A 25948-nucleotide genomic window follows, 5' to 3' on the forward strand; every position below is an offset into this window, starting at 1 on the left:
AGATTAGTCATCATAGACCAAAATTTTACACAGTCAGTGCTTATTTACATTTACCCGTCTTTACCAACTTCTTGGCTCACGGCTGTTTCTTATCGAGCAATCATTCCTCTGGATTCAACTTTCTCCTTTATGAAGTCCATTCTTTAGTTCTCTCCTGTGCCTCTTGGCATTAAAGCCTAAATCCCTTGTTGCTGAGACCAGCACCATCACCCAGAGTAGCTGCAGCATCTACTCGAGTTTTCAGCTCTGGTTTCCCAATCCATCTTTAATCTTGGCAACTGAGGAATTTCATTTCTCTCTTTAAAAGGATGTCTGTTATATCACATTCTGTATTTCAAGGTATTTATAGCTGGAGTCCATTTTTATGTGATCAGATGTCACCATTCCTGTACTGAGTGTACATTAGGTAGCAGGCTGTATTCTAGTGTCGGAAATGAAACAGTTTTGCCCTCCAGGAGCTTACAGTCTAACGGGGATAGTTATGAAACAAACGTGTAATAAAATATTTTAGGTCTTATAGATGATATAATTATCAGATCGATCCCACAGCATATTGAGCCGCTTAAGAATAAATACATGGTCTTAGTTGTCTTTCCAACCTTAGTATCTAGGGAAGTACTAGCAGATAGAAGTTGCTTAATAAATGCTTGTTGCCTGAATATATGAATGAACTATAGAGATCAACAAATATTTTCACTGTTGCTTATTCCCACTTTTTAATTCATGAAAAGTAAGATGTTTATTCTTTTTTAATTACAAATAGAATTTTTATAAAGATTTAATCTTAAAGATGTTTAATTTTTATTGTACTACTAAAAATAGTTCATAATTAAGTGCTAATTCTGTGTCAGGCATTGTTCTCAGAACTTTCCAAGCATTACCTTATTTGAACCTCAAGATAACCCTAAAAGGTGGGACTTCTGTGGCGAAGCCTGGGTTGCACATTTGAAGCTCTATTAAGGCCTAATTTAAATTAGTCTGACTCTAGCTTCTGTGCTTTGGTACCATGTATGCGTGCATTTGTCAGACTATGGGTTCAGTAGTAATTTCCAATTAGAGATTATCCTTTGTTTTTACAGCTACAGTCTCTGTTTGCGGAGCTTAGCCCATTTACTACATGATTACTGTCTTACTGATTGGTTAATTATCACTGGATTAGAAGACCCCCTTCATTTCCAATGACTCCACACCATGCTGGTTTTACTGTTGCTATGTTGCTCTGAAAGTGCACCGGTAGGACACAGTTTTAATCTGTGACCCATCTCTCATCCGTAGTTCCTTTCTCCTACCACCTTCTAGCTAGGAGTGGCACAGTTACTACTACCATCAGCAACCCCAAGTACTTACAAATAAACCACTTAATAATAATCTAGAATTTTAGAATTTAGCCAGGAACCAAAATTTAGTATATTGCTTGGTAGCATTTTCCCTTAAGAATTGGGCCAGTATTAGCCCAAATTTTTCCCTGTCACCTTTGCTATTCTCCGTGAGTTCTCAAAAAAATTATTGATAGTAGTTGTGGAATTATATCCGAAATTATTTCAGCACCCTAATATATCATTGTACAGTTTTTTAAATCTCTATTTTTAATTGCAGATTTAAGCATTAGCACTTATATTATTTAAAACTTGTGATTGGGCTTAATTTCTACCATTTTATTTAGTGCTTTCAATTTACCATATTTTTTTCCTTCTTTTCTGCCTTCTATCAATTATTGTTTGCTTTACTTTTTTTTTTACTCTCTACTAGCTTGAAATTTATATAAGCTATTTGTTAAAGGCTACCTTTAAATTTTTAGTTTACATGCTTGACCTAAAAAAGTCTAAATGTGATCATTATCTCTCTTCCTCTAGAAAAGGAGATATCTTTTCCTCCATCTCACATGCTATTTGTGTCAATATTTTAATTCACCTTGCCTATTTGTCCCCCAGATTAGTCATCATAGACCAAAATTTTACACAGTCAGTGCTTATTTACATTTACCCGTCTTTACCAACTTCTTGGCTCACGGCTGTTTCTTATCGAGCAATCATTCCTCTGGATTCAACTTTCTCCTTTATGAAGTCCATTCTTTAGTTCTCTCCTGTGCCTCTTGGCATTAAAGCCTAAATCCCTTGTTGCTGAGACCAGCACCATCACCCAGAGTAGCTGCAGCATCTACTCGAGTTTTCAGCTCTGGTTTCCCAATCCATCTTTAATCTTGGCAACTGAGGAATTTCATTTCTCTCTTTAAAAGGATGTCTGTTATATCACATTCTGTATTTCAAGGTATTTATAGCTGGAGTCCATTTTTATGTGATCAGATGTCACCATTCCTGTACTGAGTGTACATTAGGTAGCAGGCTGTATTCTAGTGTCGGAAATGAAACAGTTTTGCCCTCCAGGAGCTTACAGTCTAACGGGGATAGTTATGAAACAAACGTGTAATAAAATATTTTAGGTCTTATAGATGATATAATTATCAGATCGATCCCACAGCATATTGAGCCGCTTAAGAATAAATACATGGTCTTAGTTGTCTTTCCAACCTTAGTATCTAGGGAAGTACTAGCAGATAGAAGTTGCTTAATAAATGCTTGTTGCCTGAATATATGAATGAACTATAGAGATCAACAAATATTTTCACTGTTGCTTATTCCCACTTTTTAATTCATGAAAAGTAAGATGTTTATTCTTTTTTAATTACAAATAGAATTTTTATAAAGATTTAATCTTAAAGATGTTTAATTTTTATTGTACTACTAAAAATAGTTCATAATTAAGTGCTAATTCTGTGTCAGGCATTGTTCTCAGAACTTTCCAAGCATTACCTTATTTGAACCTCAAGATAACCCTAAAAGGTGGGACTTCTGTGGCGAAGCCTGGGTTGCACATTTGAAGCTCTATTAAGGCCTAATTTAAATTAGTCTGACTCTAGCTTCTGTGCTTTGGTACCATGTATGTGTGCATTTGTCAGACTATGGGTTCAGTAGTAATTTCCAATTAGAGATTATCCTTTGTTTTTACAGCTACAGTCTCTGTTTGCGGAGCTTAGCCCATTTACTACATGATTACTGTCTTACTGATTGGTTAATTATCACTGGATTAGAAGACCCCCTTCATTTCCAATGACTCCACACCATGCTGGTTTTACTGTTGCTATGTTGCTCTGAAAGTGCACCGGTAGGACACAGTTTTAATCTGTGACCCATCTCTCATCCGTAGTTCCTTTCTCCTACCACCTTCTAGCTAGGAGTGGCACAGTTACTACTACCATCAGCAACCCCAAGTACTTACAAATAAACCACTTAATAATAATCTAGAATTTTAGAATTTAGCCAGGAACCAAAATTTAGTATATTGCTTGGTAGCATTTTCCCTTAAGAATTGGGCCAGTATTAGCCCAAATTTTTCCCTGTCACCTTTGCTATTCTCCGTGAGTTCTCAAAAAAATTATTGATAGTAGTTGTGGAATTATATCCGAAATTATTTCAGCACCCTAATATATCATTTTACAGTAGTCCCAAATACTGAAATTATTATAAGATTCTAGATGTTTTTAAACTGTCTTGGCCTTATATGCCCTTTATTGATAATGTTCTACCTTTTCCAGTTTGAATTTTGTCTCATTGGCTGAGAAAATGTAAACAAATGAGAGTTGAACAGTTCCACAATGGCATGACTTACATTTGCCATCCTTGGATTAAGAGTATTTCACAGTCCCTCGACACACATTTACCCAGCACACACTATTTTCCAGGCACTCTTCTAGGGGCCATGAATAGAGTTGTAGACAAAATGGACAAAAATTCCAGATTTTACAGTACCTGCAATGGGGTGTTACGTGACATGAATGATCTTTTTCTACTCTGAACTCTCTGGTGGCTGTGTTTAGGGGCCCCAGCAAACCTTTCCAGCCTGTTCCCACCTGCTTCCACCTGCTTCATCACTACCACCAGCAGACGGACATGTGCAGACGTATATGACCCTAAAGACACACCAGATTGCTCAGTATTTCAGGACCCAATCCTGCATTTTCCTGCCTCTGTGCCTTTGCTCTGGGCATCACCTCTACCAAGAAAGGTCTTCAACCTTCAAATCCTACCAATAATTCAAAACTGCTCGTAATCTTACTGCCAGGCCACGTTTATTCGTCCTGATACAAATACAGATCTTTGTTTCATGCTATCTCAGTATACTTTGGATTATCGTGATAGTACCTTTTATAATCTGTTTTGGATTGGGGTTACTTGCGTATATAGATAAACCCTTCTTACATTGTGAGAAATAGTCAGAACCTGGAGTTAACAGATTCTTTTCCCTTTTACATCTTCGAAATTCACACAGTGCCTAATCAGCACTATGCACAGAGTAAGTTTTCATTAATACTTGGTAACTAGAACAATTATGTCACCTTCTCTGCTGTATAACTTAATTTTTATATATTTATTCAGTTTTTTAATTCATTTACTCAAAAGGTATTTAGTTAGTGCCTACTAGATGCCAATCACTTTCTTAAGAAATTGAGGCTACGCAGGTGAGTAAAGCAGACAATAACCTTTTTTACCTAGTTTTGGAATTATTTATGTTAGGGCTCCTGAAAAATCACCGGTCTGTAAGGATTGATAAGACACTGGGGCATATTATTAAAGGAAGTGGCAGAGTTTCTTATGGAGATTGTTAAGCACAGTTGACTGGATGTCTTGAGGTATCTGAATGAATGCTTCCCTGGAGGCCGGGGATGGAGGCTTTTATCTCAGAATGTTCCCTTCAGGTCTTCAGTTTTATGAATTAATATGCATGAGAGCAAACAACCAAGTGAGGTCATTCTCCCCCAACCCTTAGTTATTCATTCAAACAATGAAGCCAGTGAAAGGTTTCTATAAAAATCATTAGCTGTGGGAATTATAGTAGATTTAACACGTTCATCAGCCCTTTAGACCTCATCTAAAGTAATCTATTTTTCCAGGAGCTGAAAGAGTTTAACACCCTGGAAAGGTCAGTTCTCTGAAAAGGATCTCAACAATATCTGGATTGCTTGCATTTTGTGAGAAGGGAAGATACAAGGTAATTTTGTAAGGAAAAAAATATTCTTTGAATAGCAGAAAAAAATTAGCCTTCTATCTCCCACAGAATAGTACTTTGAGAATGTCAGAAGGCTTGACCAAAATGTAAGTGTATGAAACAGACCATACATAGGAAAGCCTGGGATTATAAAGGGGCCACCCCTAAAAAAGATAGGAAAATATGAAGATATCCTTCCTCCATCAGCAGCCAAGTTCATAACCCTCTGTTGTCTCTCCTCTCCTTCCCACCACCTCTGCTCACTTGCCACCTCCAAACCCCATGCAGGGTACCCAGGACATGGCCCCCAGAGAGAACCTTTCTTAAACTGACCTGACCACTTGCAGAAATTTCACCATTCATACTTCTGTACTCTCTCGAGAACCCTAACACTATTTTTCCAACTGGATGATTTCTAATGGCCTTTATTTCAGCTGTGCTGAAGTCAGAGGAATTAGCTGCTTCTGACCACTGCTCTATGCTAGTGAGACGCCTACGTGAAAGGTTGAAGAAAATTATCTTTCTGTCATTGTTACTCAGAGGCTCCTGGAACTCAGTCCTGACCGGGAAAAGAGATTCAAGCGTGAGTAATAAAACTGTGTTTATCACTGGGCAGCTGAAGGGTGAACAGCACAACTGGGGATGCTTTGACGTTCCCAGGATTGCAGGAAGACTGGCTTCACCCCGGAATGCTTCAGGATCTGTCCCTGGTCCATCTCAGACATGCTATAAGATGTAGAAATACCTCTCCACCTCCGCATCAAGCACAGACTGCCCTCCTCCCGGAAGATGAAGCAGCTGGAAGGTGAACACTATCCTAGAACAAAATATTCCACTCGAGTCTCTGCCTTTATCTGGGCCGTTGGCAGTCAGCCCAGCCATGAAAGAAATGTCACTTGCCTGGACTGAAGCAAGGAATTCCGTCAAAAAGGATTACAGGTGGAAGGAGCTATGGCGGAGAGATTGCACTGAGGGCTTTTGGCTGGAGGAGGGACTAGCCCTATTCTGAAATGAGAGCAGCTGCCACCCACAGAAGCCCTCAGGCATTCATCTATTGTAATAGGACTTCAGTGGAGGCTTGTCCTGGTGTGGGGTTGGTTTATCATTTATGATAACTCATTCTTCACCATAAATTCAAACACTTCCTTTCAGATTCACTGACATTTGGGGAGCGTGATTTTCCACTCCCTTCACTGAACAAACACATACTGAAGGCTTACAGTGTAACAAGCACTAACTACTGCATGCTTTGAGCTTCAGCCCTGAAACCAGAAAGACAGGGCCTGTCACACATGGGCTTTGCATTCTGTTGTGTGGGCTGCTGAGGAAGGGGACATATATCAATAGAATAAACAAAGAAACAAAGATATTAATAAGTCATTTCTTATACCTTTACTGGATGAGAAACTAAGACAGTGCTTTGTGATCAGGTAACTGGAATAAAGATAGATTTTGTTTTTTAGGATGAAGGGTCAGGACTGGTCCTGCCGAAGACATGACCTTTGAACTTGGATGTCAACTATAAGAGCAGCCACCAAAGATATGTGGACAGGAGACTGTAATGGAGGGTACAAGAAGCAGAATATTTAAAATGGAACTAAAACTTGGAGTTTAAATATGATAAAAAATACAGACTTATGAAAATGGATAGAAAAGAAAAGCTTGACATTTCAGAAAAGTAGCCAAAGGAGGTAAGATATATGAGAAATAGGATATTACAAATCTAAAATTTTACAGATATTTTCTATATAATATATATATATCACATATATAGCTCATATTATATATATCTCAAAGTACAATACATTTTACCAAAAAGTATTTGTATAATTTTTAAAACTAAAATAGACTTTGGTTCATAGTTCACTTCCTTTAACATTTTCAAATTAAAGATGTCATAACAATGAAGAGAGACTAGTCACCAAATTAAAAGACCTGAGATGATCTTGCCTATGCCAGGATACTGCCTATAAGAGCTAACTCCCAGAAGTCAGCAGATATTTACCAAGTCACAAGAACAAATACCGTTGTCCTTAAGGAGTTCAAATTTTGTTGAAATGTCTGTTATATCTTAAAAAGATATCATTAAAGGCAAGACGTAACGGCTACAAGTGAGGTATAAACAAAGTATCCGGAAAGCATCAGGATATAGTGATTTATTCCAAAGGAACTGACAAAGGCAAACAGAAAAATATTTAATTTTTAATTCAAAGTCCATGGCAAATGATCTCTGAGAACTGCCAAACTTTTGTTATGGTAAGACATTAGGAGAGCTGAAAACAATATCAGTAGGAATGAGCTGAAGTCCAATTCCTCCAGGTTTTACTTGTGGAGAAAAGAATATCTGAACTGAAAGAGATGCTGTTAAATCATGAAGGACACAAGAAAGGTAGGCTGGGTGTTTTGAAGACAATTTTCTTGAACTTGACTCTGAGGTGTGGTGCCAATCTGCTTTACACCCAGCTGTGGACAGCAGGCACCCTGGATTTGGGCATCGGGCAGTGCTTATTTAACCTAAGGCACGCCTAGACCAAGATAGACATCTTCAGGGAAAAACATCGTTTCTTTTGCCCACCTTAAGATACCACAGTCAAAACACTGTGCAGGGAACACCTGATCCTCACATAGAGTGAGCAAAAGCAAGAGAGCGAGAGAGAGAGAAAGAGAGAAGACACAGCACCTCCGCAGAGTGCTCTGCAGAGCTGTGGTCCCTGCACGAGAAAGATTTATACGAGTAAAGAAGAGACAGATGGCCTGCAATATCTTTATTTTGGTCATTCACAACATCAGCAGAGAAAAGGTACCGAGGAGACATTGCTCTGTGGTGGACATTGCTCTTGACCACCAGTATCCAGTTCTCCTCTTCTTCCCGGGCACACAGGAAGATCACACTTCCCGCCTGGCCTTGCAGTCAGGCAGAGTCACAGTCCCGGCCACTGGGGCTGTGAGCAGAAGTGGCACAGGAGCGGTCTGAGTTTTCTGTGAGCTAAACTTCCCCCTCCATGGAGAGAGTGGAGTCCATAAAACAGAGCCACGAGATCAAAGTACCCTGTATTACTGAGTCACCCATGGAGGACAAGCACCTGGAGAGACACCCCGTCTGCAGTGAACTTTACATGAGTGAGAAATAAACTTTATGGTTAAGCCACAGAAATGAGAAGTGAACTTTGTTATGAGCCCCGCAAAATGGGGAGTTGTTTGTTATTACAAGTATAGCTTAGCTTATCCTGATTAATACAGGCACTAGAAGGCTCAGTGAAATAATACATTTTTGAGAATAATTTATTAAGGAAAATAATACAATTTTGAAGACTACTATATGTCCTCAGTGCAAAAATATCCAATTCCATGAAAAATGAACAGAAAACCATAAAGAGAAATATTATATATCAACAGGATAAGGAAAATATGTATATATAATATATATAACAAGATAAGAAATAAGAAAGGATTCTAATATAATTTAAGTTTGGATGCTAGAAAAACAATACAAGATGTTCTCCCATAAAGCAAGAGACAAGGCAAATAAATGAATGGAATGAGAGAGAATATGGTATATGTAGAAATCAAAGAAGATAGAAAAAATAAACAGTAATCAGAGACATAACTGAAGAAAATGTTTCTCAGTTGAAATTTTTAAAATTAGACGGGCAGATTGAAAGAATTTGCCAATTGATGATGCATTTAGATTTATCTTGTGACGTTCTAAATGAAAGGATAAAAGAAAAATACCACGAGATGTTGACCTGTCTCCAAATCGTGCTTTCGCTAGTGATGAGGCATTATGAAGTTTACTACTGAAAGGGCTGAAAATTCACCAGAAAGAGAACTTTTCTGTTAACTCATATGTGGTGCTCCCTCTAGGCTGATAACTAGCAGAACAGCTTCCACCCAAAATCTCTTGCCTCTCAACTGATTTGCTAGAGACTCAATGATGAGGTAGAAAATCTGACATATGTACCAACAGAAATACAGTTCCTTCTTCCCCTACCCCATTTCCACCACCAACTCCCTCCCTGGAACTTCCCCCTTCTACCTAAATGTCCCTCTCTTCTTTGTTATAAGATATCTGTCCTTAGTTTTATAATTACTTTATTGTGTATCATTATTTCTCATTATGTAACATCTCTTCCTCATTATAATCAATAGGATCATCCAGCAGATTTATCTTGCAAGAACTGTTCTAGGTGCTCAGCTTTCTTCTTGGGACACCTGGCTAGTCTATCACTGTACAACTTAGTATGGGGGCTTCTTCTACCTGGTTATTATGTATGACCCTCAGTCTCCATCAGTCCTTCCTTCCTTTTCATAGTATAAGTTTCTACACTTTTCTGTAACCCTGGTTTATTCCCAGTGCCTTGCACCCATCCTCCGTTATTTGTGCTAGAAGAGAAAATGGTTATCTACATTGTATAGTAACGTTTATACTTAAGAGATAAAACAGAACCACCATAGGCATTGACAAAAGTATGCAAACAGTAAAAAGTTAGGGGGGCCTCAGAGGTCTCATCTGCTACATGAAAGGATGGATGAAGACAGAGCAATACATATAAAACCATCGTGAGGATAACGTCAGGAGCCAAGAATCCTGCGCTCAGCCAAATTGTTGTTCGTGTATAAAAACAGTCTCTGTCACATAACTTCCTAAGAAAAACTTCTTAATGTAATTCATTTGACCAAAAAGCAAACAAAAATTTAAGAATCTCCAAATGGGGAATGTCATGTAACCTATGAACTAGTTAAACAGAGTTAAATCTCAATAACTTTGGAAATGTGGTTACATGTCGTAAAGCAAAATGTAAACATAAAAAAATTCTTCCCAAGTAAGAAACATGGTACAAAATGTAATCTTTGGTCCCACACACCAGATGAGGTTAGCAGAGACTGGGAGCTCCTGGGGTGCAGACAGAATGACAGGCCATAAATTCCTCACTTTATCCATGGCCATAAATTCCTCACTTTATCCAAGAGATACCATTTCATTCTTGAACTTTCATAATCAGAAAAACTTAGGGGTGCATTCTTGGATCTTGTCTATTTCTTTTGCTCATTAGTAATAAGATTTGACACACTGACTTGTGTATCTAAAGTTATTTTACAAGGAATAAAAATGGTATGTAAAGGAATTTTGATTTAAAGCCAAATTCTTCTGACTTCTGGGTATTTTCAGTCTCATCCAAATCTTCTTGGTAACCCCATCCGTGTCTTAGAACTAATTCTCCATCCAGAATCGTCCAGCTTCAAGTATGTGCCCACAGAATCAGCCTCCTTCTGCACTTTTTTTCTTCATTAACCTGAGAAAATAACTTTTCTGCCTACACAGCCCTACCGCTGCCCTAAGCTTCTCAGTTGACAATCTTCCCCATATAGTTTGCATTAACAGGTTGTCTACCAGTCCTTCTAGAATACAAGGCACACAGCACCCAGCAAAGCTGCCCATTTCGCCCAGGCACTTAATCCAGAGCAGTAATAAGCAATATTCCACTCACCTGTTTCTGCACCTGTTTTCCATTTCTCCCCAGTTGCTCTGATAGCTAGTTCCCGATGTAACGCATCCATAAAAGGGATCCTTCCAACAGTTAATGCTCCCCACTCCGTCTCCTCACACTAATAAAAGCAAAAACCAGAATAATGTTAACAGTGAACAACAGCAGCCAAAAGAAACCCAAAGCAGCACACTGGCCACATCTTCTATTTGGATTATAGTGTCTATTTGCCGCCTAGACCATTGTTTCTATCAGGCCTAACACCTGAGCTATGTTCTGATCTGCCAGCCAAGCTGCCTTACTATTTAGCGAGGAGCCACAGCCGACCAATAATTTTTTTTTTTTTTTTTTTTTTTTTTGCGGTACGCAGGCCTCTCACTGTTGCAGCCTCTCCCGTTGCAGAGCACAGGCTCTGGACGCGCAGGCTCAGCGGCCATGGCTCACGGGCCCAGCCGCTCTGCGGCATGGGGGGTCCTCCTGGACCGGGGCACGAACCCGTATCCCCTGCATCGGCAGGCAGACTCTCAACCACTGCGCCACCAGGGAAGCCCTCAACCAGTAATTTTTAATAGCTTGTCCTCTACTGATTTCAACCCACACACTAAAGCGCCTAATAAAAATTTTAAAAGGATAGGTGAAGGGACATAAGGACAACAGAAAGTTAACAGTCTTGTCCACCTCCATTTGAAGAGACAAAGAGGATTATTTCAACTTATAGGCAGAGTTTGTATAATAAGACAATTGCTGACTGCACCGTCTTTCAGCAATGATTTTTTCTTTTGATGAGCTTAAAAATATATAAAATATAATCAGTGGGAAAAAAATCAGCAAGCTCATATCAGTAATTTCTGATGAGGTGTAGATGGGTGGGTTGGTTTACAAATCTGAAACCCTTGGGAACACAGTAATGAAACTGAAAAAGAAGAAAAAATTCCCAACAAGTTAATGGCACTTCTAATGTTGACAAACATTAGAACATTAGAACATCCCTCCCACACTTCACTACACTGCTGCAACAGGTAGAGCAAAGGTGGGCCCTAAAGAAGGAGGCATAAATTGCAGTTCCAAAGTCAGGGGGAGGAATAAATGAGGAGGTTGGGACTGACATGTACACACTACTATATATAAAATAGATGATCAACAAGGACCTACTGCATAGCACAGGGACCTCTAATGAATATTCTGTAATAACTTATACGGGAAAAAAATCTGAAAAAGAATAGATACATGTATATGTGTAACTGAATCACTTTGCTGTACACCTGAAACTAACACAACATTGTAAATCAACTATGCTCCAATATAAAATAAAAATTAAAAAAAAAAAAGGTCAGAAAGAATTGCAGTTCCAGAACCAGACCCAGAGAAACTCCCCTCAGCTTGAGGCTTTGTGAAAGACAGCAACTGTGCTTGTCCCTGGATTTGACTTAAGCGAGAAAGGAGGTAGATGAGATAGCTGAGATGTATCATTTTAGAAGGAAGGGATTCATTCTAAAGCAGCCCTCAACATAGAAAACAAATACCATCAAAGGAGGCTTACCAAAAAAAAAAAAAAAAAAAAAAAAAAAAGGAAATAAGTCCTCCTTTGGGTTAGAAATTCTTCATAAATTCTCCAATTTAAGCCTGTGCAGTAATTCACTATCTCTTTCCATTCTCACGAGTGTTGAGGTTAGGAGGATACCTAAAGGGTGATTTCTCTTGGGCTGAACACCAGGAGGCTAAGGGGAACAGAATTGTTACAGGCATTTAAACAAGGAGAGGACAGGAAAGGGGCGATACTCAAAGGTACTTCTGTGTCCTTGGTAGCTATGGCAAGTGGCAGTGCCCTATTTATGCTGAAAGATGTTTCTGGAGAGATTAAAAGTGGTGCAGGAAAAGGACTGTTCATAACACTGAAGCAGGATTTAACAGGTTGCCATTTAAATCTATATGTTCAGAAAAAGAGGCCACCAGCTTTCCTACTCAGCAAGCAAGCACGTGTTGATCACCTGCAGGCCAAGCACAGAGCTGGCAGCACAGGGACATGAAGCAAAACAGACAAAATTTCTTTCTCAAAGATGATTATAATGTCATTGTAAAAGCCAAATACACTCATGAACCATGCAGGGGAGAAAGCAATGTGACATTTCAGTAGAGCACTGTGCTAGGCTTGGAAGACAACACGGAGGAAAGGCCTTGAACTCTGACATCAAGGGCTTATTTCTAACACAGCTGGGGAGTCACGATAGGAATGTCTCTTGTATATTCAAGGTGGCTGAGGTCTTGAAAATGTAGTGGTAGGAAGAACAACTACCCCATTTGCCAGGGATCAAGGGGTTTCCCGGAATGTGTGATTTTTCAGTTCTAAAACTGGGACAGTCCAGGGAAAGCCAGGATGAGCTGGCAACTTTGTGTAGTGGATCAAGCACAAGTGTAAACCAAAGATCTTCTAGCACTGTCTCTGAGACCACAGGCAAGTTATGGAAAACTGCTCTATGTTTTTTTCTTATCTGAAAAATAGATTTAATCGATTATAGATTATAGATTATAGATTAAAGACAGTATATTAAAGCCTCTAGCATACAGTAGCTACTGTCATTATTATTATGGTGTATTCTATGTGCTAAAGCAGGGCTTTAGTCAGAAAAGTCCCAATGGATTTCAGAGGAGGAAAATAATCACTGTAGTTGGGATAGGAAAGGAAAGATTCATAAGTAGAGTGACCATCTCATTTCTCTTCCAAGCTGGTACACTTCTGAATGACAAAGAGGGTATTCTTACTAAGTATGCTGAGGCAATGGGCATAAACTATGTATGTTCCAGACCAACCAGAAAGAGTGGTCAGCAAACACTTAATTTAAGGTTTGAAGGAAGAATGGAAATTAACTGGCAGAAATGTCATGAGATGCAAAGGCCAGGCACCATGTAGTGTTTTTATGAACTGTGGTGAGAGAAGACTGATCAGTCCTTGTTAAAGGGTTCTTCCGAATGCACAGTGTGTGATAAGAATCGGGATAGAAAGAAAGGGTTCAGGCTGTAGAATATGTTAAATAAAAATTAACAAGTTTGGTTTTATCTCTTACACCATAAGGAGCCATTGAAAGTATCTGAGTAAAAGAGCAAAATGCCAAAGTAGTATATTAAGATCAATTTGGCAAATTGGAATGGAGAGAGAGAAAAAAATCAAATAGGTAAATGCTGAAAGCAATATTCAGATATAAGGTGAGGTGGCAATGGTCAGGGACAGAAGAGAAATGTCTAAAGTAAGAAATATTTGGAAGAAAATTTGAGAGGGCTTGGTCAGAACTAATTAGAGAGAAATAAGAGAGAACCGAACATGATTTAATGCATTGAAAGCTATTTGTTTAGAAAGAAAAAACTGATACTGGTGACAAAAAGTGATAACATATTACATGTCACATAATTTTCAAAAGTATCTCAACATGAAAAATAAAATACTAGATAGATTTCTTTTTTGTTAGTTTCCTTTCACTGAGAAGCTCTCATCAGGTGATAATATCATCATAGATGAAGATGCTTTGACAAGATGGATCCCTGGGACCTCAACTTTGTAATCTACACTGAATGACAGTTGGAGAAGTGGGTGGGTGCAGTGTCAGGCCTAGGAGTCCAGTTGATCAGGTGTGGTCTGAGACCACACATCAAGCCCAGCAAAGCCAGTTAAGGAAGAGAAAGTCAAGTTTATCTGTGGATACAAGTAGAGTAAGAAGGGTAGGAGTCAATGTCAGGAAAATCAGATCACAGAAATGAGGAACCGAGACAAGGACATTGGGGAAAAGCTATTTGAGCCAAGAATGAAAAGATGTGGGGAGGAGAAGTGAATGGAGCAGTGAAGATGAAGGTTGAATGAGAAGGGATTTGACATCTATTGAAGAGTCACCTACAATTATTCTCATGATAGGGATCGAATATGCCCCCCCAAAATATGCCACTTTGGCATAAGGATTATTTTGAGCTGAAGGCAACTGAGAATCAACAGATGCAGGACGTGTTCTCTGCCCTCTTCTCACCTGCCTAAAAGCAGGGCATAATTTCCCATTGAGGAAGGTACCTCCCACTTCAGGCCCCCTCCCCTCACACCCACTCTCCCCAATAAGAGTAGAGCAAAACCATTATCGTTGAAGAAGGGGCAGCTGTCATAAAAATGAGTTTGCATAAACACACCTCACTAAAATAAGCCCTGTTTTCCCTTAGCTCCCCCATGTATTTCCCAGTCACTTCCCCACAATTCATCCACCCTTTAAGCCCAAACCCCCTTTCTTTTGTTAAAAGGATACATAAGCCCCTGAGTGTAACCATTTCTTTGAGTTTCACTTTTTTTTTCTGTGAACTTCTGTGACTGTAAAAATTAATAAAGTTTTGTGTTTTTTCTCCTGTTTATCTGTCTTTTGGTTGTTTAATTTGCAGTCCCCAGGTACCAAACTAAGAGGGTAGTGGAAACATTTTTCCACCTGGACACTCATTTTAACCACAAGAAAATCAAGGAAATTCCAACTTATCTAACCGCAAATCTCTTGCCCTTTCCAACATAATATACTGGAACTTCCTCCATATCATACTTCCCGGCAGAGGCAGAAAATGGTTTCAGAGAATGGATGCCCGTGAGGTCACAGGAGACAAGGGCTCATCAGACTGGCTGAGAGGGAAGGGAGTGGAGACAAGGCAGTTTCTGACTCTGGCAGGACGATTCTAAAGCAATTTGCGACATAATTCCTCCACAGGTAAAATTCCTGAGGGCCAACGAACTGGCTGAGAAACAGCTAAATGACGCTGCTAATTCTTTTTTTTTTTTTTAATTATCTTAATGAGTCCTTTCCTTGAGCTAGTACATTGGAGTGATACACACCCAAAAAGACAGAAATATCATGTTGTCTTCAACTCTTGTTATCAGCAGGATATAAAGTAATATTGAAGTAAGGATTCATTACAACATATTTTAAAATGTTATCCTGTCCTATTCATCTCCCCTTGAAAATTGCAAAAAAAAAACTTTTTTAATTAAACTCTGGAGAAATTGATGACCAGCGACAGTCTCTATAGAATAATGTGGAAATCAATTAAACAGAAGCTGAAAAATGCCTCAGGGTATAATTGATAACGAGGAGACAGGAAAAAAATTACAAGTATGAAGTTAAACCCAAAACTTCTTACTTAGAGAAAGTGCATAGGTTTCTCATATCCCACAGGACAAATCTGCAGAACTATTAGTGTTTGAGGAGATGAGAACCAGAGAATAATGGTTGTTTGTTTATTCTTGACAGTTTTAAAGGACACTTTCTCTTGGGGGGAACTTTCTGTTTTCCTCCTTAGAAGTTCCTTCTAAACCCAAGACTGTTCTAGGAAAGATTTTTGGCTCTTTCTTAAACTTCAGAAATGGATTTTGCATAAACTTGCATAATCTGTATACTTAATTGCTTCAGTAGATTACCATTTCTCAAATTCAGAGGTTTAAAAACATCACTGAACATGAAACACATTCAGGAAAAGAAAAAAAAAAAATCAATGTTACAAAGATTAGATGCCCGACCAGTGAATGAAAGGCTAGGATTTTGTCCACTGTGGTCTCTGAATTGGACAAGTGCCATTTTTAGCATTAAAGCCTGTTCACTGTTGATGTGATTTTTCATAAAATGTTAAAATGGTCCAAATGCTTTCTGGAATTATAGCCCAGGCAATTTAGGCACTTAGATCTGGTTAAGCCCTGGTTGCCAGACTTTCTTAGTGCATTATCCACTAAGCCACATGCACTGCAAAGAAAACCTTAATTCCTATTAAAATTTTAAAAGTTGATAAAAAGGATTTAGTTTTGCATAAGAACAAAATTATCTGTTGTTTCACTTGCAATACTAAAGGTTTAGTAATCTCTAACATGAGAATTAAAATATAAAAGCATTTGGTACCAACACTATATAACATGTCAGTTCTTAAAGAAGTTTTCTGAATCATGAGGATATTTCAGGGAAAATAACTCAGGAAGAACAGATACCTGGAATACATTGCTAAAATTAAGGTAAAATTATTGTACCCCATTAAAATTTGTTATCTCCTGTTAACGAAGTTTTAAAAGACAGCACATTTATCGCAGGGGAGCTTAGGGAAAGGAAGTAGTAATTATCAGAATATATGCCCCAAATCATTATTCTACCTCATTCCTTATGCATTTAAACTGTCTCTCTCTGCTACACAAGTCTTTTGTAATAAAAGTGGAAGATTTTGATAGCCTACTTAATGTAAATCTAGATGCAATCCACAGCAAGTATTAAAAGAAGAAGAAAATCTTAAATTTTATTAGCAGAGCTTCCAGATTAACTCATGGCAGAAGGGTTAAAATTCCAAATACATGTTAGTCTTGTTAACACATAATTGATTCTGATTCCTCAAAGACAGTTCTTCCTTTTTATGCCAGGCATCTAGGCTGTAAGATTAGGTAATGTTCTTGAGGAATACAGCATAGCAAGAAGTGTCTACGCAGGTTTCATTTATTTATCCCTTTCTAAAGTTATTTTTAATCATAATAACAACAAACTTCTGTGTGCCTACTATGAACTAAGCACTTTATACGCACTATCTTGTTTAAGCCTGACCACAATCCTATGTGGTGTAAATTAATATTTTCCTTATTATACAAATGAAAAATTTGGGACTCAAAGAAGTTAAGTAACTTGTTCAAGGTAATTCAGCTGGTAAATTGTGTAGCTTGGATTTGAATCCGGGTTCAGTTGACACTTGAGTCTGTGGTTTATTACTGAGCAAAACTGAAGACATCAAATCATCTGATAAATTTCTTCTGCAGTCAGAAACTTTTCAAATTGAACAAGCTATCTCACTAACATTTTTCTTTCTTCACTGCCTATAAATTATGAACCTGCCAGCAAAAACAGGCATAAGCTTATCAGCTGTCCCACTTTTAGCAGGATGATACTCTCAAAACATGTCTATATATTTAGAGTCCTGTATCACTTCTTTAGCATGCCTGTAACAGTTTTATGATCTATATGAGAAAAAATGTCCCACTCGCCCCTCTGGCTGACTTGTCAATCCACAGTGCCCTCCCCCAGTAACATCCCTATCTGAAAAAATAAAAAGACCCAAAGACATTTCAAATACCACTTCTGTGAAGCTTTCCTTAGCTCTCCCAGACAAAATGAAGCATTTTGGTCTCTATGCTATCTTAACACTTAGTCCTTACCGCCGCCAGAGAACAAACCACAGAGCGTTCTAAATTATTTGCTGGTGAATCATCTTCTATCCTAGACCATACTCCAGAACTGTCTTTGTTTTCAGTGAATCTGTTGGTGAACACAGTAAATCCATTTCTCAATTAATCTTTCATTTTTCTAAAGCATGTTGAAACAGCTGACCACTACTACAATTTTCTCCTCATGAACTTGCCCAAATTATTATTTTAAAAAAAAATAAAAACAATGCTCTTCGCTTTATAAATGGGAAAACCAAAGAATAGTTCCAAGTTCTTTAGCACAAAGTCACAAAGTATCTGAAGCTTCTACTTGAGGAAAGACCCTTGAATAATAGAGAATGCATTATACTGTGTTCCATTTCTTGCTACTTTATACCATGAACATTCCAGAGAACTCTAAAAACTGAGAAAGGGAAAAATTAATATTTAGTCTTTTGGAAACTAGTTTTGGAATTAATTTTATGCTAATACCCTAATACAATGGTTTTGAATGAGAAACCCCTTTAGAAATTAATAGTTTTGTTGCTGAAACAAAAATGTGATTAACTCTATATCATCAATTAAAATATATGGTACCACTATATCACTTCCATGCAGAAAAAATAATAAATATCTTGAAATCTGTAAATTATATAAATCAGGTATAATCTAAAATAAAAAGAAAATAAATACTACTTAGCAAAAGCAAACTCAGTGTTCCCTTAAGGGAAAACATAAAAATCTTTTAGAAGATTAAAGATTCGTATTTGTGCTTTCTTTCTGATAATTCCTATGAATCATTCAGTCTTATTGAAATGCACAATTACATAAATAGAACACTCTCATATATATGTATGTGTATGTGTTGATTTTTATATTTTTGTGTCATCAGTATAACTAGAACTGTAAAATTTGTTTATATTAAAAAAATATTTGAGATTTTAGCCAGCTTCTATTCTGCCTAGAGCTGTGAAACAAACGAGTGGAGATAGACAAGATTTAGATATTCTAGGAATGGAAGACTCACTATAATACAATATAGTCAGGAAATTCCAGAAACTCTAACCTAACCAGATAGTGTTCTCAGGGAGATCTTAAGGATAAAAGGCAACTATTTCCAACCTAAACAGGTTCCAAGACTGGAGAGCTCCCAAGCTGGATGAGCACTCGGCTACTACAGATGCTACCAGCAAAGTGCTTCAGAAGGGAGTTCACTTTTTTTTTTTTTTTTTTTCCAAATGGTGAAGGCAAGTACAGCATTTATTGCAAGCAAGGAAAACAGGCAGGTAATGCTCAAAAGACCCGAACTCCACAAGGGCTTTTAGGGAAGTGTTTTGAAAAGCAATATTGGGGGTGAGGGTTGCAGCTCATGGGCTTTCTTCTGATTTGTTGGTGGTGATGTTTTGGAAATCTTAATCATCAACCTTCTGGTTCTAACCAGTCTGGGGTCTATGTACTTGTGGTCAGCATGTACTCACTATCCTCCACCTGGTGGGGGGGGGGGTCTTTATTTCTGCAGAACAGCTCAAAGACATGCATCAAATCGTTATGTATATAGAAGAGAGTTCAATTTTGCCCCTGTAATGATGTCTTGTAGGGCTTGTGCATTCACAGTGGACATGTGCACAGTATAGTGCTTAATTATTGTTCACAGCTAAGGAAAGAGAGAAAGATAAGCAAGTGCACAAATAAAATGTCAGTATATCATCAGCAGCTGAAGATGTTGGACAACAGGTGACAAGATGTAGAGCGGGAAGCAGGGTGAAATGACTGAGCGATTTACTAATGATCTTCATTCTGTCTTTTGGGAATGCACAAAGTCATATTTCTTATCTACCCAAATAAAATTTTTATTCAACACCAGAAGCAATAGTATCCACGGTGGATAGAAAAAATGACCCCCTATAGACATCCATGTCCTAATCCCCAGCACCTATATAAATATGTCACCATATAGTGGCAAAAGGGATTTTGCAGATGCAGTTAAATTAAAGATCTTCAGATAGAGAGATTATTTTGAATTATCTGGGTGAGGCAAATGGAATCACAAGGAAAGCAGGAGGGGCAGAGATAGAGAAGGAGATGTGATGATGATGATGATGATGATAGAAGTACAGGTCAAAGGGATGTAGCCATGAGCCGAGGAATGTGGTCTGCCTCTTGTAGCTAGGAAAGGCAAGGAATGGATTGTCTCATAGAGCCTTCAGAAGGAATGTAGCTCTAGCAATAACTTGAAATAGGACCCATAAGTCCTATTTAAGAATTCTAATCTTCAGAACTATAAAATAATAAATTTCTGTTGTTTTAAGTCACTAAATTTGTGACAATTTGTTATAGCAGCCATTGGAAACTGATACAATGTCTTTGTTGAATTTTTTTGTTTCCATTGATGTCTTCGATCTAAATATGTATTTTCTTTCTCCAGGGAGTGATCTTTGCTAGGGCCCTATTTTGTACCATAATGTACAAAATATTTATAAGTTAGCGTCAGGATATGCTTTTATACATCAGGGAGTTACCTTCAACTTAAAAGTCTAGAAATGTTAAAAAGTCTTGGAAATTCTCATTCAGGAAGTACTACTTGATAATTTCTGGGTTTTGTAATGCATTCTTCACCCCAGTTCAGCCCTCATCCTCTTCCACGCACAGAGAGTAGGCAAAGAATTTAGACATTGTGACAGACAAGATGTGGGCCAGTGCAAACGGAGTGGCATGATACCTCTGTAGAGGATTGGGGTTGTGCAGGGTTATGTGGCAGCCTGTGCCGGAGAAACCAACAGATAGGCAAAGACAAAGATTTCCATCAGCCTTACAAAGCCAGTCAGGACACTGTCATGAAGTTCTGCTGCCTAAGCAACATAAAATGCAACGATAATGAAATAAAAAACTAAACTAAGAATTTCAGCATGTCTTGTAGCAAACTGGCTGAAAAACCATCGCACCAATGTGATCTGCAGCCCAATGGATCTAGTTCCAATGGGAAATCAATTGGCTGCTATCTCTTTATCTTGGAATACTTTCACACCATAGTAGCCCAGTTGACTGCTCTACCCAGGTGGGTCCACCCAAGCCTTGACGTATTCCGTCCAAGTGTCCTCAGTAACTCTGGTAAGAGCAGGTAGATGTGGGAATCCTTTAGGGTACCAACAGTCTGTATAACAACTTGTTCCTCAGGATTCTGGCGCTTTTATTCATCTTGGACTCAGCCCCACCAGCCTCTCCACTCATTATCAGATCAGGAGCCCTGACAGCAAAGTCTACACCAGAGAACATTCCCTATTCATGTGCTCTCCCGCAACGTGCCAGGGATTATTCTTGGCACGGTGGTGATTGGTTATCATCCCAATGGGGAAAGGAGACTTTTAAAAAAGGTAAATGGATGATTTGAAAGGCCAAGTGGAACTCAGGTGCCAGATACATAGTTGCATTTTCCCCTGCCCCCTTCTCCCAAAGGAGATCTCTCCACTGAAATTTCCAACTCTAGGGAAAAAGAAGAGAGGGATCCCATTACAGGTTGAAAGGGTACTTCCTGACAGTCCATAGTAGTCCCTATGTATCAGGAGTTAGAACAAGGGACAGAGGATATTGCTGGGTTGTCTGTGTGGGATATAGCTTTAGTCAGACAAGAACTCCTGTTTAGTTTACAGTCAATTACATTCCTTGATGTGGATGAGTCTATTACAGTGGCCACTCAATTACCTGGAGGGCTGAAAACTATCTGTTATCAGTTCATTATGGGTTAGGTGCTCCCTCATCAATGGAGATACAGACATGGTTAGGGCAGAGCCCTTCAAAGACAGGGATAAGGAGAGTTAACGCTGTCCTGAGTTTAAATCCTGGCTCCATCTCTGAGTAGCTATTAGACTTTGAGCAAGTTCTAGTGCTTCCTTCTCATCTATAAAGTGAGGATATTAAAATTCCTATTACCTAATTATGGAAGTTGGATGCTGCTTCCATTGAGTACTTTATAATCCAGTAGGGAGATAAACAGGCACACAGATGCCTAAATGTTGCAAGAGAGGTGTATGCAGGTATGTGGAAGCACAGGATACCTAGCTGGAAAGGGACTTGAAAAAGAATTTGTAGGTGGTGAAAGGGCCTGCAATCCAGACAGAATCCAGACAGATTTATCAGATTTAGGGACTAAGGCTCCTCTATGCTCATTTAGCCAGTCAGGTTCTAACAGAGCATCCCACCTATACAGCCTAAAAATGCAGGCTGACCTTTCATGGTGCTCTTTCTTATTTGAGAATAAATTGCTACTAGTAAAACAATGTACACTCATTCATTTATTCATCTATTCATTCAGCTACTGTCTGGACAGAGAAGTAGCAAGCATCAGTCAAGGCTAAGAATTCTACTGAAATGCTAACTCCAAGGCAGGAATTCAGCTGCCCCTTACTCTTCAGGCATTCATTGAGTCTGACTGAATTGATTAGCATAGATTCCTTTCTCCTTTCTCCACATAAACCTGCTAGTGTAGATTCAATGTTAATCAAAATATACTTCAAACAATGAAACTGGGCCAATTTGAATTAAGTAGGGAAACTAGGAAATAATTTTTGTAATTATAATACAATTACAGTCTATTTAAGAAATGTAAATTACGTTGGGAGTCGCTAACTGGATGCCCTCCTTTTTTGGCCATTTTATTAAATGGCATAATTCAATCTGTGGTAGTAGGCCTACATATATCAATGAGAAGCTTACTGGGAGATTATCTGTTTATATTGTATTAATGGAGCAGCATTCCTTACTAAGTTGTCTTGGTCTTTTTTTTTTTGTCTTTTGTACAATTAGAGTGATATTCAGAACATATGACTTAGTGGAATAGAAAAATTTTTGTGGTGTTTCAGAATCCTAAATTCTTATTTCCATGTAACAAGTACTTTGAGGGTTTATCAAAGTTTTATCAGAAGTTTATCAGGTTTATCAGAAGTCTTGTTTCCAGGTAACCCATCCTAACATGGGGTTGTCAATCAAAATGGTCCCTTTGGGAAGATTTACACAAATTTTAATCATTCTGCCCTTGCTCAGAACCTACTGAAAATTCCATTTGAGGGTCTGTTTTTAGAACCAGAAGCACATTTGAGGGGAGATCTACCCTAAAGTGCCAAATCTTTACCCTCTGGGAGGTATGTATGCATATGTTTTGGAAACAGCCAAAAGTTATTCTAGGTTGAGTCTTAAGAATAATGTTTATGATTAAACTAGGGTCTACTATTTAGGGTACAAAATTAGGTGCAGCTAAAATGTGTTGGGCATAATTTGCCTAAATGGTGATCACATTGGTTTGGAAACAATAAAAAGATGCTAAAAGTGTTTTTAGCAACAGCAACATCAGTGAAATAAATGTGTTGCACCCCAAGAGAATTGCTTAGAATGATAAATCTCATGTCCATGTACAGCTTCTACTATTCTTATTAAAGTACCAGTCTCATCATTTTCTAGTTATGTTGAAGTTGCAACTATAGGATTCTAGTTAGAGCCTATTGTTCCCCCTCTAATTATACTTTCAGGACTAAAGAGCTTCATGGAAAAATAGGACTTTAAGACCTAGGTTGGAGATTCTGAAGAAATGAGGGGGTTTAAGGAGCATTTGGTATTTTTCCAATACAAGGACTTGAGCATATTTATAGGTTAATGGCAGGAATTGTTTCTTACTCTTGTTGTTTTCTTATTCATCCCTAGCTCCTAGTCCAGTGCCTGATACATAGTAAACCATTGTGGAAGTAACTAAATTATTCAATTATAAGAGAAATGCTAGAGATGAGCTGGATTTCTGGGCCCCAGCTAGCAAAAAATACCAGAAATGATAAATAAGATGCTATAAGTATAGTAATTATATCTTGTATTTTGTAGCTTATTTCTTATATCCATGTGGCATACCTTTGTATTCTCCCCCAACTTCATATTTCCTTTAGTTATTAGCTGGATCCTAAAAGTTTAAAGGATCTGTATGCTTGTTTGCACTGATACCAGGGGCTGACTCCTCAGCAAGTAGTAGGAGAACCCAAGACATAAAGTGGGTGGGGGTGACTGCAAAGAGAAGAGAAAGGCTGAGGAATCCCCAGGACCTGAGAGTGCAAGGGGAAACCTAAGGAACCACTCCAGCCTGAGAACAGGACACAGGATTCTCAAAGCAGGAAATGCTCATGGCTCACCAAACAAGACGCACTGATGTAGCAATAATCAACAGCATATGGTTATGTCAAAAAAATAGTTAACAATTTGTGCCATGCGACATAAGGGCAGAGATCATTATACACTGGAAACATCTTCATGAGAAAGAAAAAGAGAAAGAGAGCTGTGGTTTGAAAGAAAGATCATCAGATCATCAAGGACTGTACAGGAAGTACTAGAGGAAGAAAGCATTCCCAGCAGCAAGAGTGTAAGTGAAAGCTCAGAGGCAGAGGGCCCGGACTTCGGTGGCTGCCCCGTGGCAGCCACATCCTATTCACAAGCCATTGATAGAAGTTACCATGGGCCTGCTGAGCCAGATCTGGGCCAGACACTGGGACAGCTATAGATGTGCATAGATGAGCATTCCCTCCAGAGTCTTCACAGCAGGGCTGCAGAGGGGAAACCAACACACAGAAGACCATTAACCCTAAACATTGTACCAATTATCTGGGAACAGAAATTCAGAGATGTGAGAGAGAAATCTGAGAAAGACTCATGGAGGAGAGATCTCAAGCTAAGCCTTGAAAAGGGGTTAGGATTTTGACAGGTTGCTGGGAGTGGAAGAAAGAGTACCACGGGGGTCAAACACAAGCATGATTTGTGTTCTGCAGGACAGAAAGGGCATGTTGGTTAGTATGAGGAACTACCATCGAACATGTGCATATTGCGGCTGAATTACAGAGGGCTTTGAAAGAACAAGAGGACTTGGATTTGATGCGGTAGTTGATGAAGAATCACTTCATGGATGGGCTGCAGTTGGGCGAGACTAAAGCCAGAACCACCCACCGATAGGCAGCTGCATTTACCCAGATCAAAACTGAGGAGGGCCTAGACTAGCAGAAATGGCAACAGAAAAGGGGAGATGCTAACAGACATTTCAAAAAGCCCAAAAGAATGATAAATTAACTAAGAGGACAGAAATAGAGAAGCGGGGCTTCCCTGGTGGCGCGGTGGTTGAGGGTCTGCCTGCCGATGCGGGGGACGCGGGTTCGTGCCCCGGTCCGGGAAGATCCCACATGCCGCGCAGCGGGTTGAGAGTCCGCCTGCCGATGCAGGGGACACGGGTTCGTGCCCCGGTCCGGGAAGATCCCACATGCCGCGCAGCGGCTGGGCCCGTGAGCCATGGCCACTGGAAACAGAGAAGGATCCAAAGTGATGTTGCTCACAGAAATTAGATTATTGGGAAGAAAGCTCCAGCTAGAAAATATACACTAAGCCTGGTTTAAAATATATGAGATATGGCAAGGGCACAGGCTCTGGAGTAGAAAGGTCTGTATGTTTTTTTCAGTCTCAGAGGCTCAGTCACCTCACAGCCTCCTGGAGATCAGAGTCTTCAGCATTTTTCCACTGTGACTCGACTAGTCTCTTGTGCCATTCATCTGCTCCTCACAAAGCTTATGCATCATTTTTTTTGGTCCAGACGATATATAGTAAACAATCAGGAAATAGTATCAATTGTTGGATTCATTATAGTACATCCACTATGTTCTAAGTACTGACCTAGGCTCCTCTCTCTTATCTTACTTCATTTTTAAACACTAACCCAATGTCAAAGATATTGTTCAGCCACTCTTACAGAAAAGGAAACAAACAAGCTCAAAGAGGTTGAATTTCAAATTCACAAACTCATAGAAATGGAGCAAGAATTCTAACCCGGCTCTTTTTTGAATCCAAAGCCTATGGTCTTCCACTAAAATGCACACACAGAGAGTGTAGGTAAAAACACAATAGGAATAACTGCATATGGTGTGATTTAAAATATATTCTGAGAAGGGAGAAGTGATAATTTGATCAAAATTATCAACAGTTCATGAATTTTTCTACAATTTCATTCCTCAGAATTACAAAGACCTAAATGGCTGCTATCCATTTATTATTAAGAATTTATTGACATCTAATTTTGTAGATTCAGAACACCTGTAATAGTTATCATTAACTATTTTTTTTTTTTTTTTTTTTTGCGGTTCGCGGGCCTCTCACTGTCGTGGCCTCTCCCATTGCGGAGCACAGGCTCCGGACGCGCAGGCTCAGCGGCCATGGCTCACGGGCCCAGCCACTC

At 38.9% G+C, this 25948-nt stretch overlaps 1 protein-coding gene across 15 annotated transcripts in view; it reads right to left on the reverse strand.

The window, feature by feature from the left end:
- The window catches only part of LOC114487463 (uncharacterized), a 512374-nt gene that overhangs the window by 152812 nt on the left and 333614 nt on the right, over nt 1-25948 (reverse strand). For all 15 annotated transcript variants that reach the window (XR_003682566.2, XR_008618993.1, XR_003682565.2 and 12 more), the window contains exon 5: nt 10533-10650. The gene's annotated coding sequence lies outside the window, so the exon portion shown is untranslated. The remainder of the gene's footprint in view (nt 1-10532; nt 10651-25948) is intronic.

The sequence above is a fragment of the Physeter macrocephalus genome, chromosome 13 (assembly GCF_002837175.3).
Source record: "Physeter macrocephalus isolate SW-GA chromosome 13, ASM283717v5, whole genome shotgun sequence".
Lineage (NCBI taxonomy): Eukaryota > Metazoa > Chordata > Mammalia > Artiodactyla > Physeteridae > Physeter > Physeter macrocephalus.